The sequence below is a fragment of the Alosa pseudoharengus genome, unplaced genomic scaffold (assembly GCF_046254945.1).
Source record: "Alosa pseudoharengus isolate Yale_2024_CS ecotype anadromous, Long Island Sound unplaced genomic scaffold, YU_APseudo_1.1 YU_APseudo_1.1_scf_10, whole genome shotgun sequence".
NCBI lineage: Eukaryota > Metazoa > Chordata > Actinopteri > Clupeiformes > Clupeidae > Alosa > Alosa pseudoharengus.
In genome coordinates, this window is record NW_027468565.1 from 17,672,681 (window position 1) to 17,687,227 (window position 14,547).

At 38.2% G+C, this 14,547-nt stretch overlaps 5 long non-coding RNA genes across 11 annotated transcripts; 3 read left to right on the forward strand and 2 right to left on the reverse strand.

Annotated features, from left to right (window-relative positions):
- The first annotated feature begins 3,031 nt into the window (after positions 1–3,031).
- Positions 3,032–4,757, forward strand: LOC143139985 (uncharacterized). Of its 3 annotated transcripts, none has more exons than XR_012990502.1 (5): positions 3,032–3,097; positions 3,393–3,489; positions 3,796–3,897; positions 4,454–4,555; positions 4,671–4,757. It is a non-coding gene; the product is annotated as an uncharacterized LOC143139985 (long non-coding RNA). The 3 variants fall into 3 exon arrangements; XR_012990500.1 differs by having other exon boundaries at positions 4,651–4,741; XR_012990501.1 differs by having other exon boundaries at positions 4,454–4,546; positions 4,651–4,715.
- Positions 4,758–5,426: 669 nt separating this feature from the next.
- LOC143140001 (uncharacterized) lies at positions 5,427–6,447 on the reverse strand. The gene is made up of 3 exons (XR_012990503.1): positions 6,370–6,447; positions 5,600–5,757; positions 5,427–5,496 (listed from the first exon to the last, which is right to left on the reverse strand). It is a non-coding gene; the product is annotated as an uncharacterized LOC143140001 (long non-coding RNA).
- A 1,082-nt stretch (positions 6,448–7,529) lies between these two features.
- On the forward strand, positions 7,530–8,891 carry LOC143140007 (uncharacterized). 3 transcript variants are annotated; one of them, XR_012990506.1, is made up of 4 exons: positions 7,530–7,622; positions 7,931–8,032; positions 8,588–8,689; positions 8,805–8,891. It is a non-coding gene; the product is annotated as an uncharacterized LOC143140007 (long non-coding RNA). The 3 variants fall into 3 exon arrangements; XR_012990504.1 differs by having other exon boundaries at positions 8,785–8,875; XR_012990505.1 differs by having other exon boundaries at positions 8,588–8,680; positions 8,785–8,849.
- A 669-nt stretch (positions 8,892–9,560) lies between these two features.
- LOC143140020 (uncharacterized) lies at positions 9,561–10,581 on the reverse strand. Its single transcript, XR_012990507.1, has 3 exons — positions 10,504–10,581; positions 9,734–9,891; positions 9,561–9,630 (listed from the first exon to the last, which is right to left on the reverse strand). It is a non-coding gene; the product is annotated as an uncharacterized LOC143140020 (long non-coding RNA).
- A 1,082-nt stretch (positions 10,582–11,663) lies between these two features.
- On the forward strand, positions 11,664–13,803 carry LOC143140025 (uncharacterized). 3 transcript variants are annotated; one of them, XR_012990513.1, is made up of 4 exons: positions 11,664–11,756; positions 12,065–12,166; positions 12,722–12,823; positions 12,919–13,803. It is a non-coding gene; the product is annotated as an uncharacterized LOC143140025 (long non-coding RNA). The 3 variants fall into 3 exon arrangements; XR_012990517.1 differs by having other exon boundaries at positions 12,939–13,803; XR_012990514.1 differs by having other exon boundaries at positions 12,722–12,814.
- The last annotated feature ends 744 nt before the right edge of the window (positions 13,804–14,547 follow it).

A 14,547-nucleotide genomic window follows, 5' to 3' on the forward strand; every position in this document is an offset into this window, starting at 1 on the left:
AAAATTATCTTCTGTAAGTCACACGTTCGTAAGGTTGGTCTGGGGCCGGTTCCCCGATAACGCTCACTCTTAGCGCGCTAAGAAAAATCAAAAGATATATCTTACCAAAGTTGTTTATGTTCCTAAGTGTGTTCCCCGAAGTGTCCCTTAGGAAGCTTCTTAACACGCTGCCTCTTACGTTCGACGTTACAAAGGCGCTGTCCCAAGTGAAGGTGCTGAATTAGTTGGCATCGATTGCTCAGGAATCGATTTTCTACTTCACGTGAAGGTGCATGACGGCGTTAAGAAACACAACACGTTCTATGCAAATGAAACATTCCATAAATTATTCCAGTAACATTTATTTTAACATAGTTTAAGTTATCAGTAAAATATAAATTATTAACTAAATTATCAAATTGTCAGTAATATGTTCACACGATATGTTGTGACGGGTAGACTAACCGGGTAGGCCTATCCCTCGCTAATCATCCACCCTCCCTCCTTATCCCGTTGTGCCACTTGGGCCACTTCTTGACATGGATTTAACAACTTCTTAAAATGATGTAATACACTTTTATATTAATGGTAAGGTACCTTACAATTATAATTGATTGGCAAGCAGCTGCAGTTACTTCTGTTTAATGTTAGATAGATAGATAGATAGATAGATAGATAGATAGGCCTACTTTATTGATCCCCAGGGGAAATTCAAGGTTCAAATTAAAAAAATGATTGCCATTGGTTAATGTTTTCAATAAAAAGCAACCTATCTACAATGAACAGAGTCATTTAGATAGGGTGGGGAAGCAACGTAAAAAAGGGGCACCAAGCTTCTTGTCAGAGGAACTTGAAGTTTTGCTGGACGAGGTGAGCTTGCACAAGGTGACACCGTTTTCCAGCTTTCGGAATAACTTGTGCAACAGCAACAAAAAAGAGCTATGGAGCGACATGGACTACACGCCGTTTTTGATTTAATGCAAGGACACGTTGGATCGCTGCCATAGGCCTAGTTGGTCGCTACTGGACACCACCATACTTACCCATTTATAGATCTTAGCCATTTAGAGGCAAATTCTTTGCCAGCTTTTAATTATCAAGTGATTGCCAATTTGAACGCTTTAATGACATTACTAAATAGCATAGGCTAATTACCAGTTCAACAGCAAACAGGACTTTTCAGCACGTATCAAACCACGTAGGCTAGCCCAATGAACGCAAATAGACAAAACACTCACATCAAAGCAGGGTGACTTCTTCAGATTTGCGAGTGCTGTCAAATCGATACGGTTTGCTCATATAGTCTAGAGGTGTGGTGGTGAAGTGTCATGCTGCGTTCAAGAGCGTAGTATAGCTAGGTCTACGTCCCGTAGTAGCCTATATTTTAATTTAACGTCTTTAATGGTAAGAGATCGCACAGGGATGAATAATGAGCGGTTGTTTAAGATTAAATTACAATGCCAGACACCTTCAGATATGAGAGACCCCCTCAGGTTTTTGACTATGTTGCTTTCATGGGAGCCAGTCCTCACTCTATGGGAGCTCGGCGCCCTCTGGCTCCCACGTAATTCGAGCACTGGATGGTAGGCTATGTCTAATCTCTGCATATTTCCCAGTGAATGGGCGCTGTTAAATCTTCTGTGGTAAAACCATATAAAAACTAAAATGTGTGATCATACAGTAACAACATATCTCAATGTGTCACTAACAGATATGTCCAACACTGATGGAGAGGAAGGAGAGGACCAAGGGGACAAAGGAGTAAATGATGGTAAACATTGTCCACATATAGGCCTACATTTTCCCATTTGCATTAACGTTAAGGTTAGTGTAATTTAGGGTTAGGGTAATTTAGGCTAATTCAAATGAAACTTCCCTTTTTCTTCTCAATTTTTACAGCTCTTAAAGATCTTATCCAAAGGTCAGAAACACAAATCATGATGGCAATGGAAAGAATGCAGGCTGATGTAGCTAATTCTATTAACCGCCTGGTCCAAGCTCTAAATTACCCTCCACCTGGACCAGCTGCCCAGCCCTTTAATAGAATTGAAAGACCTTGCCAGACAGTGCAGGAACTGGAGGAGCTGCAAGCAAAGCTTGAGGCCCCTGATTTCAAAAAAGGAGTAGTAAGTTGATGTTGATGCAGTTTTCAAATATTTGTGTGTGTGAAGCAAAAGATGTTGGCTTGTTAATTACAAAACATCTGTTTATAAATCTTTGTAATATCTAAGCTGTGAGTTAGCTAATTATTTATTTAATTGATATGTTAATTGATGTAATTAAATCTCCCATAACATACTGTAATTAAATCTCCCATAACATAACATTTTCCTTCAGGATAAATAAAGTATCTCTATCTATCTATCTATCTATCTATCTATCTATCTATAAATCAATCATAGATACAGTTCCTCAGTCTAATGGGGGGAAACTCCCTTGGAGATGTAGTCAGAAGGGTCCTGAGAAAACTGGCCACAAATGCAGTCTGGGCCCAGTACAGCCTTCGAGGGAGAAAGGGAAAGTTGGCCTTGGGAAACACCCTCTACAATGTAATTTTAAGTAAGTCCCTGTTCAGTAGCGGAGATTACAGTTTTTATCAGTCGCTTTGGTGCTTTTCTCAGATCAGAATGAAAATTCTCATAACTAATAGTTCAACCTCCACAACATTCGAGCCCTGGTATTGCCTTGGTAGGCTATGCGCGGGGTGTGCCAACTTTTTATGAGATAGAGAGACCCCCTTAAAGACAAAAAGATAATTTGAGCCCTGACCTTACCGCATCGTAATGATTCTGTTAGTGTTGACTATTTGGTCGACACTGAGCTTCAACAAAACATTTGTTTTTATCAGCCACTCATCCACCAGCAACCCCTTATCATAGTTGTTCAAACACCATCGCAAAAAAAAACTACTGGAAGAGAACCCCCATCCCATGGTTTTCATGGACGCCTCCTATAAAGGCATTACAGCCTATGGCTATGCCTTTTACGCACTGCTGTTGATCAATAAAACCGGAAGAGGTGTACCATTTGCATATTTTATCATGAGCAAGGAATCAAGTGAAACACTAAGCCTTTGCCTACAGGAGCTTCAGCGAAGCAATCCTAGCTTTTATCCAAGGTCAGTGTTAGTGAATGTGTACGTTGTAATCACTTCTTTACTAAAAGTAAACCACTGTATATAATATTGGAAACATTCAATATTTTATTTTAAGAAACTGCTTGCACAAAGAAGCCTGTTACCGTCTATTCGGCATCCCTATTATTTAGAATTTGTAATGGTAGTGTACTTTAGTAGCTAAAGTAGGCCTTTTAGGCAAAATATTGTACCTTTGGAAATGTATGACTTGAGTGCCTGTTTGTACTCTTTCCTAGCAGGGTGTGGTACAACTCACTTTTTTTTTCAAATGCTATAGGTCCGTAATGAATGACCATGACCTAAAGGTGCTCAATGCCGTCAAACATGTTTTTCCAGATGGAAAGGTTCTCCTTTGTTGGTTCCATGTGCTTCAGGTAAAGTGAAAGATTACACTGTATTACTTTTTGACAGGGAAATTTTGAATATTGTGCAGTTAAAATTCAAATAGACAAACAGAAAAAGTGAAGCTGGTAGGTATTTTCTGAAGCAACAGTGTTAATTATGTTAAAGGTGCAGTCAGGGATTTCACAAGAAGCCACATTTGTTTGTGTTTATGTTTAAATTTTATTTTATTAGCAGACGGTTTTGTGCCAAAAACATACATGATATTTTAGCCAAGGACCAAAGGAAACATGCCAGAGAGGTAGCTCATCTAAAACCATTTTTGTATGCTGCTATAGGCTGTTAATAGATGGCTTGTGAAGACTGATGGAGGGCACTTGACAACTGACCAGAGAAATGTGGTCATACATGCCATAGTGTCCATGAAAGCATGCCTAAAGGTAATATTCTTCTTTTTTAATATTCATAAGCCCAGTACTATTTAAGTGGTCAACAAAAGCAAAATTATATATTTTGTATTCTGTATACTGTATGGAACAATTGACATAATAGCCTTTAATAGTGATATTGATGATGTAGGATCTGAGACAAAAATCAGTTTTTCAGGAAGAAGAATTTCTGAGTGTGTCTGCTAAAAAATGCAGCAAGATTGACACCTATTTAGGTAGTACACATGTAACAACCTACCTAAAGACCAATTGGTTCCCTTATGCTGAGCTGTGGGTTATTTTGGCAAAACATTCTTTCACTGTAGCAGTGAGACCAACAACAAGGCAGAGAGGTATTATACTAACCATTTATCATTCATATTTAAAAAAACAGTACTGTATACATTTATGTATTGTTTTGTTCATATGAATATGGTGACAATTACCTTATATACAGTACTCATATTTCCTTTAAAGTATAGCTGACATGATGGATTTTTGGCTGTCAAATCTGAAAATACCTTGCTCATCACATGTGAATTACATACTGCCTTTTTTTATTTTTAAGATTCTTCCTTACACTGAAGTATCAGTTTCTACGGGGCCAGGCCAACAAGAGAGTTGACCAACTTCTACATTTGCTGTGTGGAGATATGCAGAAGTATTACAAGTTAGTTATTTTACTTTAGTGTCATGGTTCTGTTGTCCTAGTCTTTCATACCCTCTTGTATCTTTGAAAATAATATATTTTCCCCTATACTGCAGTTACATGGATGACCTCACAGAAGCTGGAAGGCTGAAAGTGGACACCTCCGCTGCTGCTAAGGAAGCTGCAGTCATGTTTGAAAAGGGTCTTGGCTCAAACTTAAACATTGACGAAAACGGAAAATGTTCTGTAAAATCTGAATCTGGTCCCAACTGCTACACAGTCGATTTAGTTAACTTTATGTGTGATTGCGAAAGTTTCAGAATAGGTAACCTGTGTAAACACATCATTTTAGTGAAGACAGAGGCATGGACATTGAGAACATGCGAAATACAGAAGCAGAAAAAGTAATCAACAGTCAACTGTACCACAAAAATTATGACAACGTAACCGTCTTCCATAGTGATGGAAGCATTAGTATTGTCAGTCTGAAAAGTCCAACTTTGTGCACGTGTACAGCAAATAGTCACAGAGAAAAATGTGTCTGTATACATGTTGTAAATATCCTCCAACCTCAAGAGCTACCCACATTCTCAGAAAACACAGTACAGTCACAAAAGCCTGAAGCTGAAAAGAAACCGTCTATACAGTACATGCCATGTTGACAGACCTACTAGAGTGGTGCAATTCAGATTGTTTCAAGCTAAGCCATGACCTGTATAACACTGTACAAAGAGCACACAAGCTGGCTTTCAGCAACTTCACCAGTGTGTCCAAAAAAAAGAAAATTGTGGCTTTACATGCATATAGGCAACAAATGAAAAGAACAAAGCATGAGAACTTCCAACTAAAAAGAAGAACAAGGATACACAACAGACTCCACTCAAAGGACTGTTTTTATTGAACAATAGTCTTGGTGAACAGTTATTGAGCAGTGGTCAGGTTGGAGGCTGGCTTGTGTGTCTCTGGTAGGAGAAGAATAAGAGAATATGCAGAGAATATGCAATACATCAATGCAGTATATGAATGAAAATAAAGAATTATAAATGTGTACAATCAATATCTCACTTTATTTCTGGGTCTCCAAAATTTCAATTTTTTTTTCCAGACAGGTGTCGATCAGGGCAAAGGTGCCCTTCAAGATTTGTGGACCAAGGCCATAAGTGGCCAGGCCATAATTGTCCCAATTGGCCTCCATGGTGGTCAGGAGGTGTCCCAGCGTCTTCCTGCAAATGTATAGTAAATGTTATAGTTTGGTGGAGGCATTGTAGACCAAGTTGATATATCAGGAATGATGTGCTAAAATGAGGCCTTTTTTCTACTCCCCAACAGTGTGTGTGACTGTGTGTGAGAGAGAGAGACAGAGGGAATATATGAAGTGTGTGTGTGTGTAAGTGAGAGAGAGAGAGTGTGAGAGAGTGTGTGTGTATGCGAGGGAGAGAACATGTCTGTGTGTGTGAAGTATGTGAGGAAGAGAGAGTGAGAGTGCAGTGACTTGAGCTGTGGCTTGACTGTGCATCATCAGTATTCTCAACTCATTCGCCACTCAAAATTCCAAATTCAAATACAGTAAATTCAGTTAGCCTACCAACTGAAACTGCTCTCTCACACATAGGCTACATCTCTGTATATTATTTTTGTCCTTTCTTTTGTTCACACACAAATTGGGGAAGTCTACAGTTTACAGCAGACATCACTGCTTGATAATGATGTATACCTTACTTGGGCCGGTTGGGTTATTATATCTAGTCTTTCACAAGTAGCCTAGTCATTGGTCATATCCTTACTCATTCTCACACATCTGAAACATAACACAAATAAAAATAAACAGGACTCACCTTGTAATCTGTTTTTGACACTACAATAGCCATTGTTGTTCTGTAGTCTAACTAAACTGCTTCCATCCACATACTGGCCCTGTGGCCCAGCAAACACCAACACCAGTGTTGCCAGATTGGGTTGAGTGATTTCCGCCCATTCACGCTCAAAAACCCGCCCTCTTCAGCAAAAAAACGCTCCAACAATGATTTTGTTATAAAGAACCATTGAACTCAAAATTTTATTTGCCCACCTAAAGCTTATTTTCCCCCGCCCGACGAAGTCAAAAGAAGCCCAATTGGGCGGGCACCCACCCAACACTGACCAACACACTCTAAAGTTGGCAGTTTATATTTGTACTGTAGAATGTTCAGAAAACAAATCTAGTTCCAGACAAATTGAAAAAACAGAATTTAGGCCTAATAGTTATACAAGATCTACATGCATTCTCTTTAGAATTGAAATATAATGGCATGTCTGATCATTATAGTTCTGGTATCATTAAGGAAAACAAATTACTTACCCTAAAATATATTTTTCTGAGAAGTCTATATATTCTAGGTGTGATATAATGTGCATTGAGACATTTCCCAACTTCCTCCATACCACTTTACCTTAGTTCTGTAATGTATTTTGCATTACATTGAAAAGCATTGATTTTCAATGGACAGCTATTAGTTATGGGTCTAAAATAGCTGTGTAAAGTGTATTCAGCTATCTAACCCATATATTTTCTAAAAGCCCATACTCTCTAGATGTGATATAGGCATGTATTCTGAATTGTACTGGGTATGGGTATAAAAGCCAGTAAAAATACAACTAAGCTACCACTTAGAAAAGGTTATCATGCCAAAACATATCTCTCAGACATAGAGGGTTACGAAAATCATTGCTAGATTTAGCCACCTTTGGTGATACCCACTTCTGCTCTGACCCATGGACTAATATTGGAAACATTCAATATTTTATTTTAAGAAACTGCTTGCACAAAGAAGCCTGTTACCGTCTATTCGGCATCCCTATTATCTAGAATTTGTAATGGTAGTGTACTTTAGTAGCTAAAGTAGGCCTTTTAGGCAAAATATTGTACCTTTGGAAATGTATGACTTGAGTGCCTGTTTGTACTCTTTCCTAGCAGGGTGTGGTACAACTCACTTTTTTTTTCAAATGCTATAGGTCCGTAATGAATGACCATGACCTAAAGGTGCTCAATGCCGTCAAACATGTTTTTCCAGATGGAAAGGTTCTCCTTTGTTGGTTCCATGTGCTTCAGGTAAAGTGAATGATTACACTGTATTACTTTTTGACAGGGAAATTTAGAATATTGTGCAGTTAAAATTCAAATAGACAAACAGAAAAAGTGAAGCTGGTAGGTATTTTCTGAAGCAACAGTGTTAATTATGTTAAAGGTGCAGTCAGGGATTTCACAAGAAGCCACATTTGTTTGTGTTTATGTTTAAATTAAATTTTATTAGCAGACGGTTTTGTGCCAAAAACATACATGATATTTTAGCCAAGGACCAAAGGAAACATGCCAGAGAGGTAGCTCATCTAAAACCAATTTTTTGTATGCTGCTATAGGCTGTTAATAGATGGCTTGTGAAGACTGATGGAGGGCACTTGACAACTGACCAGAGAAATGTGGTCATACATGCCATAGTGTCCATGAAAGCATGCCTAAAGGTAATATTCTTCTTTTTTAATATTCATAAGCCCAGTACCAATTAAGTGGTCAACAAAAGCAAAATGATATATTTTGTATTCTGTATACTGTATGGAACAATTGACATAATAGCCTTTAATAGTGATATTGATGATGTAGGATCTGAGACAAAAATCTGTTTTTCAGGAAGAAGATTTTCTGAGTGTGTCTGCTAAAAAGTGCAGCAAGATTGACACCTATTTAGGTAGTACACATGTAACAACCTACCTAAAGACCAATTGGTTCCCTTATGCTGAGCTGTGGGTTATTTTGGCAGAACATTCTTTCACTGTAGCAGTGAGACCAACAACAAGGCAGAGAGGTATTATACTAACCATTTATCATTCATATTTAAAAAAACAGTACTGTATACATTTATGTATTGTTTTGTTCATATGAATATGGTGACAATTACCTTATATACAGTACTCATATTTCCTTTAAAGTATAGCTGACATGATGGATGTTTTGCTGTCAAATCTGAAAATACCTTGCTCATCACATGTGAATTACATACTGCCTTTTTTATTTTTAAGATTCTTCCTTACACTGAAGTATCAGTTTCTACGGGGCCAGGCCAACAAGAGAGTTGACCAACTTCTACATTTGCTGTGTGGAGATATGCAGAAGTATTACAAGTTAGTTATTTTACTTTAGTGTCATGGTTCTGTTGTCCTAGTCTTTCATACCCTCTTGTATCTTTGAAAATAATATATTTTCCCCTATACTGCAGTTACATGGATGACCTCACAGAAGCTGGAAGGCTGAAAGTGGACACCTCCGCTGCTGCTAAGGAAGCTGCAGTCATGTTTGAAAAGGGTCTTGGCTCAAACTTAAACATTGACGAAAACGGAAAATGTTCTGTAAAATCTGAATCTGGTCCCAACTGCTACACAGTCGATTTAGTTAACTTTATGTGTGATTGCGAAAGTTTCAGAATAGGTAACCTGTGTAAACACATCATTTTAGTGAAGACAGAGGCATGGACATTGAGAACATGCGAAATACAGAAGCAGAAAAAGTAATCAACAGTCAACTGTACCACAAAAATTATGACAACGTAACCGTCTTCCATAGTGATGGAAGCATTAGTATTGTCAGTCTGAAAAGTCCAACTTTGTGCACGTGTACAGCAAATAGTCACAGAGAAAAATGTGTCTGTATACATGTTGTAAATATCCTCCAACCTCAAGAGCTACCCACATTCTCAGAAAACACAGTACAGTCACAAAAGCCTGAAGCTGAAAAGAAACCGTCTATACAGTACATGCCATGTTGACAGACCTACTAGAGTGGTGCAATTCAGATTGTTTCAAGCTAAGCCATGACCTGTATAACACTGTACAAAGAGCACACAAGCTGGCTTTCAGCAACTTCACCAGTGTGTCCAAAAAAAAGAAAATTGTGGCTTTACATGCATATAGGCAACAAATGAAAAGAACAAAGCATGAGAACTTCCAACTAAAAAGAAGAACAAGGATACACAACAGACTCCACTCAAAGGACTGTTTTTATTGAACAATAGTCTTGGTGAACAGTTATTGAGCAGTGGTCAGGTTGGAGGCTGGCTTGTGTGTCTCTGGTAGGAGAAGAATAAGAGAATATGCAGAGAATATGCAATACATCAATGCAGTATATGAATGAAAATAAAGAATTATAAATGTGTACAATCAATATCTCACTTTATTTCTGGGTCTCCAAAATTTCAATTTTTTTTTCCAGACAGGTGTCGATCAGGGCAAAGGTGCCCTTCAAGATTTGTGGACCAAGGCCATAAGTGGCCAGGCCATAATTGTCCCAATTGGCCTCCATGGTGGTCAGGAGGTGTCCCAGCGTCTTCCTGCAAATGTATAGTAAATGTTATAGTTTGGTGGAGGCATTGTAGACCAAGTTGATATATCAGGAATGATGTGCTAAAATGAGGCCTTTTTTCTACTCCCCAACAGTGTGTGTGACTGTGTGTGAGAGAGAGAGACAGAGGGAATATATGAAGTGTGTGTGTGTGTAAGTGAGAGAGAGAGAGTGTGAGAGAGTGTGTGTGTATGCGAGGGAGAGAACATGTCTGTGTGTGTGAAGTATGTGAGGAAGAGAGAGTGAGAGTGCAGTGACTTGAGCTGTGGCTTGACTGTGCATCATCAGTATTCTCAACTCATTCGCCACTCAAAATTCCAAATTCAAATACAGTAAATTCAGTTAGCCTACCAACTGAAACTGCTCTCTCACACATAGGCTACATCTCTGTATATTATTTTTGTCCTTTCTTTTGTTCACACACAAATTGGGGAAGTCTACAGTTTACAGCAGACATCACTGCTTGATAATGATGTATACCTTACTTGGGCCGGTTGGGTTATTATATCTAGTCTTTCACAAGTAGCCTAGTCATTGGTCATATCCTTACTCATTCTCACACATCTGAAACATAACACAAATAAAAATAAACAGGACTCACCTTGTAATCTGTTTTTGACACTACAATAGCCATTGTTGTTCTGTAGTCTAACTAAACTGCTTCCATCCACATACTGGCCCTGTGGCCCAGCAAACACCAACACCAGTGTTGCCAGATTGGGTTGAGTGATTTCCGCCCATTCACGCTCAAAAACCCGCCCTCTTCAGCAAAAAAACGCTCCAACAATGATTTTGTTATAAAGAACCATTGAACTCAAAATTTTATTTGCCCACCTAAAGCTTATTTTCCCCCGCCCGACGAAGTCAAAAGAAGCCCAATTGGGCGGGCACCCACCCAACACTGACCAACACACTCTAAAGTTGGCAGTTTATATTTGTACTGTAGAATGTTCAGAAAACAAATCTAGTTCCAGACAAATTGAAAAAACAGAATTTAGGCCTAATAGTTATACAAGATCTACATGCATTCTCTTTAGAATTGAAATATAATGGCATGTCTGATCATTATAGTTCTGGTATCATTAAGGAAAACAAATTACTTACCCTAAAATATATTTTTCTGAGAAGTCTATATATTCTAGGTGTGATATAATGTGCATTGAGACATTTCCCAACTTCCTCCATACCACTTTACCTTAGTTCTGTAATGTATTTTGCATTACATTGAAAAGCATTGATTTTCAATGGACAGCTATTAGTTATGGGTCTAAAATAGCTGTGTAAAGTGTATTCAGCTATCTAACCCATATATTTTCTAAAAGCCCATACTCTCTAGATGTGATATAGGCATGTATTCTGAATTGTACTGGGTATGGGTATAAAAGCCAGTAAAAATACAACTAAGCTACCACTTAGAAAAGGTTATCATGCCAAAACATATCTCTCAGACATAGAGGGTTACGAAAATCATTGCTAGATTTAGCCACCTTTGGTGATACCCACTTCTGCTCTGACCCATGGACTAATATTGGAAACATTCAATATTTTATTTTAAGAAACTGCTTGCACAAAGAAGCCTGTTACCGTCTATTCGGCATCCCTATTATCTAGAATTTGTAATGGTAGTGTACTTTAGTAGCTAAAGTAGGCCTTTTAGGCAAAATATTGTACCTTTGGAAATGTATGACTTGAGTGCCTGTTTGTACTCTTTCCTAGCAGGGTGTGGTACAACTCACTTTTTTTTTCAAATGCTATAGGTCCGTAATGAATGACCATGACCTAAAGGTGCTCAATGCCGTCAAACATGTTTTTCCAGATGGAAAGGTTCTCCTTTGTTGGTTCCATGTGCTTCAGGTAAAGTGAATGATTACACTGTATTACTTTTTGACAGGGAAATTTAGAATATTGTGCAGTTAAAATTCAAATAGACAAACAGAAAAAGTGAAGCTGGTAGGTATTTTCTGAAGCAACAGTGTTAATTATGTTAAAGGTGCAGTCAGGGATTTCACAAGAAGCCACATTTGTTTGTGTTTATGTTTAAATTAAATTTTATTAGCAGACGGTTTTGTGCCAAAAACATACATGATATTTTAGCCAAGGACCAAAGGAAACATGCCAGAGAGGTAGCTCATCTAAAACCAATTTTTTGTATGCTGCTATAGGCTGTTAATAGATGGCTTGTGAAGACTGATGGAGGGCACTTGACAACTGACCAGAGAAATGTGGTCATACATGCCATAGTGTCCATGAAAGCATGCCTAAAGGTAATATTCTTCTTTTTTAATATTCATAAGCCCAGTACCAATTAAGTGGTCAACAAAAGCAAAATGATATATTTTGTATTCTGTATACTGTATGGAACAATTGACATAATAGCCTTTAATAGTGATATTGATGATGTAGGATCTGAGACAAAAATCTGTTTTTCAGGAAGAAGATTTTCTGAGTGTGTCTGCTAAAAAGTGCAGCAAGATTGACACCTATTTAGGTAGTACACATGTAACAACCTACCTAAAGACCAATTGGTTCCCTTATGCTGAGCTGTGGGTTATTTTGGCAGAACATTCTTTCACTGTAGCAGTGAGACCAACAACAAGGCAGAGAGGTATTATACTAACCATTTATCATTCATATTTAAAAAAACAGTACTGTATACATTTATGTATTGTTTTGTTCATATGAATATGGTGACAATTACCTTATATACAGTACTCATATTTCCTTTAAAGTATAGCTGACATGATGGATGTTTTGCTGTCAAATCTGAAAATACCTTGCTCATCACATGTGAATTACATACTGCCTTTTTTATTTTTAAGATTCTTCCTTACACTGAAGTATCAGTTTCTACGGGGCCAGGCCAACAAGAGAGTTGACCAACTTCTACATTTGCTGTGTGGAGATATGCAGAAGTATTACAAGTTAGTTATTTTACTTTAGTGTCATGGTTCTGTTGTCCTAGTCTTTCATACCCTCTTGTATCTTTGAAAATAATATATTTTCCCCTATACTGCAGTTACATGGATGACCTCACAGAAGCTGGAAGGCTGAAAGTGGACACCTCCGCTGCTGCTAAGGAAGCTGCAGTCATGTTTGAAAAGGGTCTTGGCTCAAACTTAAACATTGACGAAAACGGAAAATGTTCTGTAAAATCTGAATCTGGTCCCAACTGCTACACAGTCGATTTAGTTAACTTTATGTGTGATTGCGAAAGTTTCAGAATAGGTAACCTGTGTAAACACATCATTTTAGTGAAGACAGAGGCATGGACATTGAGAACATGCGAAATACAGAAGCAGAAAAAGTAATCAACAGTCAACTGTACCACAAAAATTATGACAACGTAACCGTCTTCCATAGTGATGGAAGCATTAGTATTGTCAGTCTGAAAAGTCCAACTTTGTGCACGTGTACAGCAAATAGTCACAGAGAAAAATGTGTCTGTATACATGTTGTAAATATCCTCCAACCTCAAGAGCTACCCACATTCTCAGAAAACACAGTACAGTCACAAAAGCCTGAAGCTGAAAAGAAACCGTCTATACAGTACATGCCATGTTGACAGACCTACTAGAGTGGTGCAATTCAGATTGTTTCAAGCTAAGCCATGACCTGTATAACACTGTACAAAGAGCACACAAGCTGGCTTTCAGCAACTTCACCAGTGTGTCCAAAAAAAAGAAAATTGTGGCTTAACATGCATATAGGCAACAAATGAAAAGAACAAAGCATGAGAACTTCCAACTAAAAAGAAGAACAAGGATACACAACAGACTCCACTCAAAGGACTGTTTTTATTGAACAATAGTCTTGGTGAACAGTTATTGAGCAGTGGTCAGGTTGGAGGCTGGCTTGTGTGTCTCTGGTAGGAGAAGAATAAGAGAATATGCAGAGAATATGCAATACATCAATGCAGTATATGAAAATAAAGAATTATAAATGTGTACAATCAATATCTCACTTTATTTCTGGGTCTCCACATTTTTTTTTTTTTTTTTCCAGACAGGTGTCGATCAGGGCAAAGGTGCCCTTCAAGATTTGTGGACCAAGGCCATGAGTGGCCAGGCCATAATTGTCCCAATTGGCCTCCATGGTGGTCAGGAGGTGTCCCAGCGTCTTCCTGCAAATGTATAGTAAATGTTATAGTTTGGTGGAGGCATTGTAGACCAAGTTGATTTTCATGACAACAATGAGAAATAATGCAATTATTCAAATGATAATGCAATAAGTCAAATGATGACTGTACACAAGCACAATTACCTGCAGTTTTCAGTCTTTGCTATGGCCTCATGTAACCCATCACCCTCCTCCAGACAGGCCTGGCTGATAGTTGTGATGGGGAGGAACTTTGCTGCCAGGAAGTTCAAATCCTCAGAAAGGGTCACACATTCCTCTACAAAAATACAATTGCATATTTACATTTAGAGAAATGGAAAGAGGAACTTTAATGACACATATGTCTCGATACACAATCTGATCTTTTATCTGCTCTTTGCTGCTGGTATTAATCTGCTGGTTACAACGAAAACTACTTTTAGTTTTGATTTGCAGCCTGCACACATTTGTACTCATACAACTGGTTTAATACAACTAAGGGAAGGGTTCCCTCAAAGCCAAATGCAAGTCTATCAAGAGCTCAGCAACA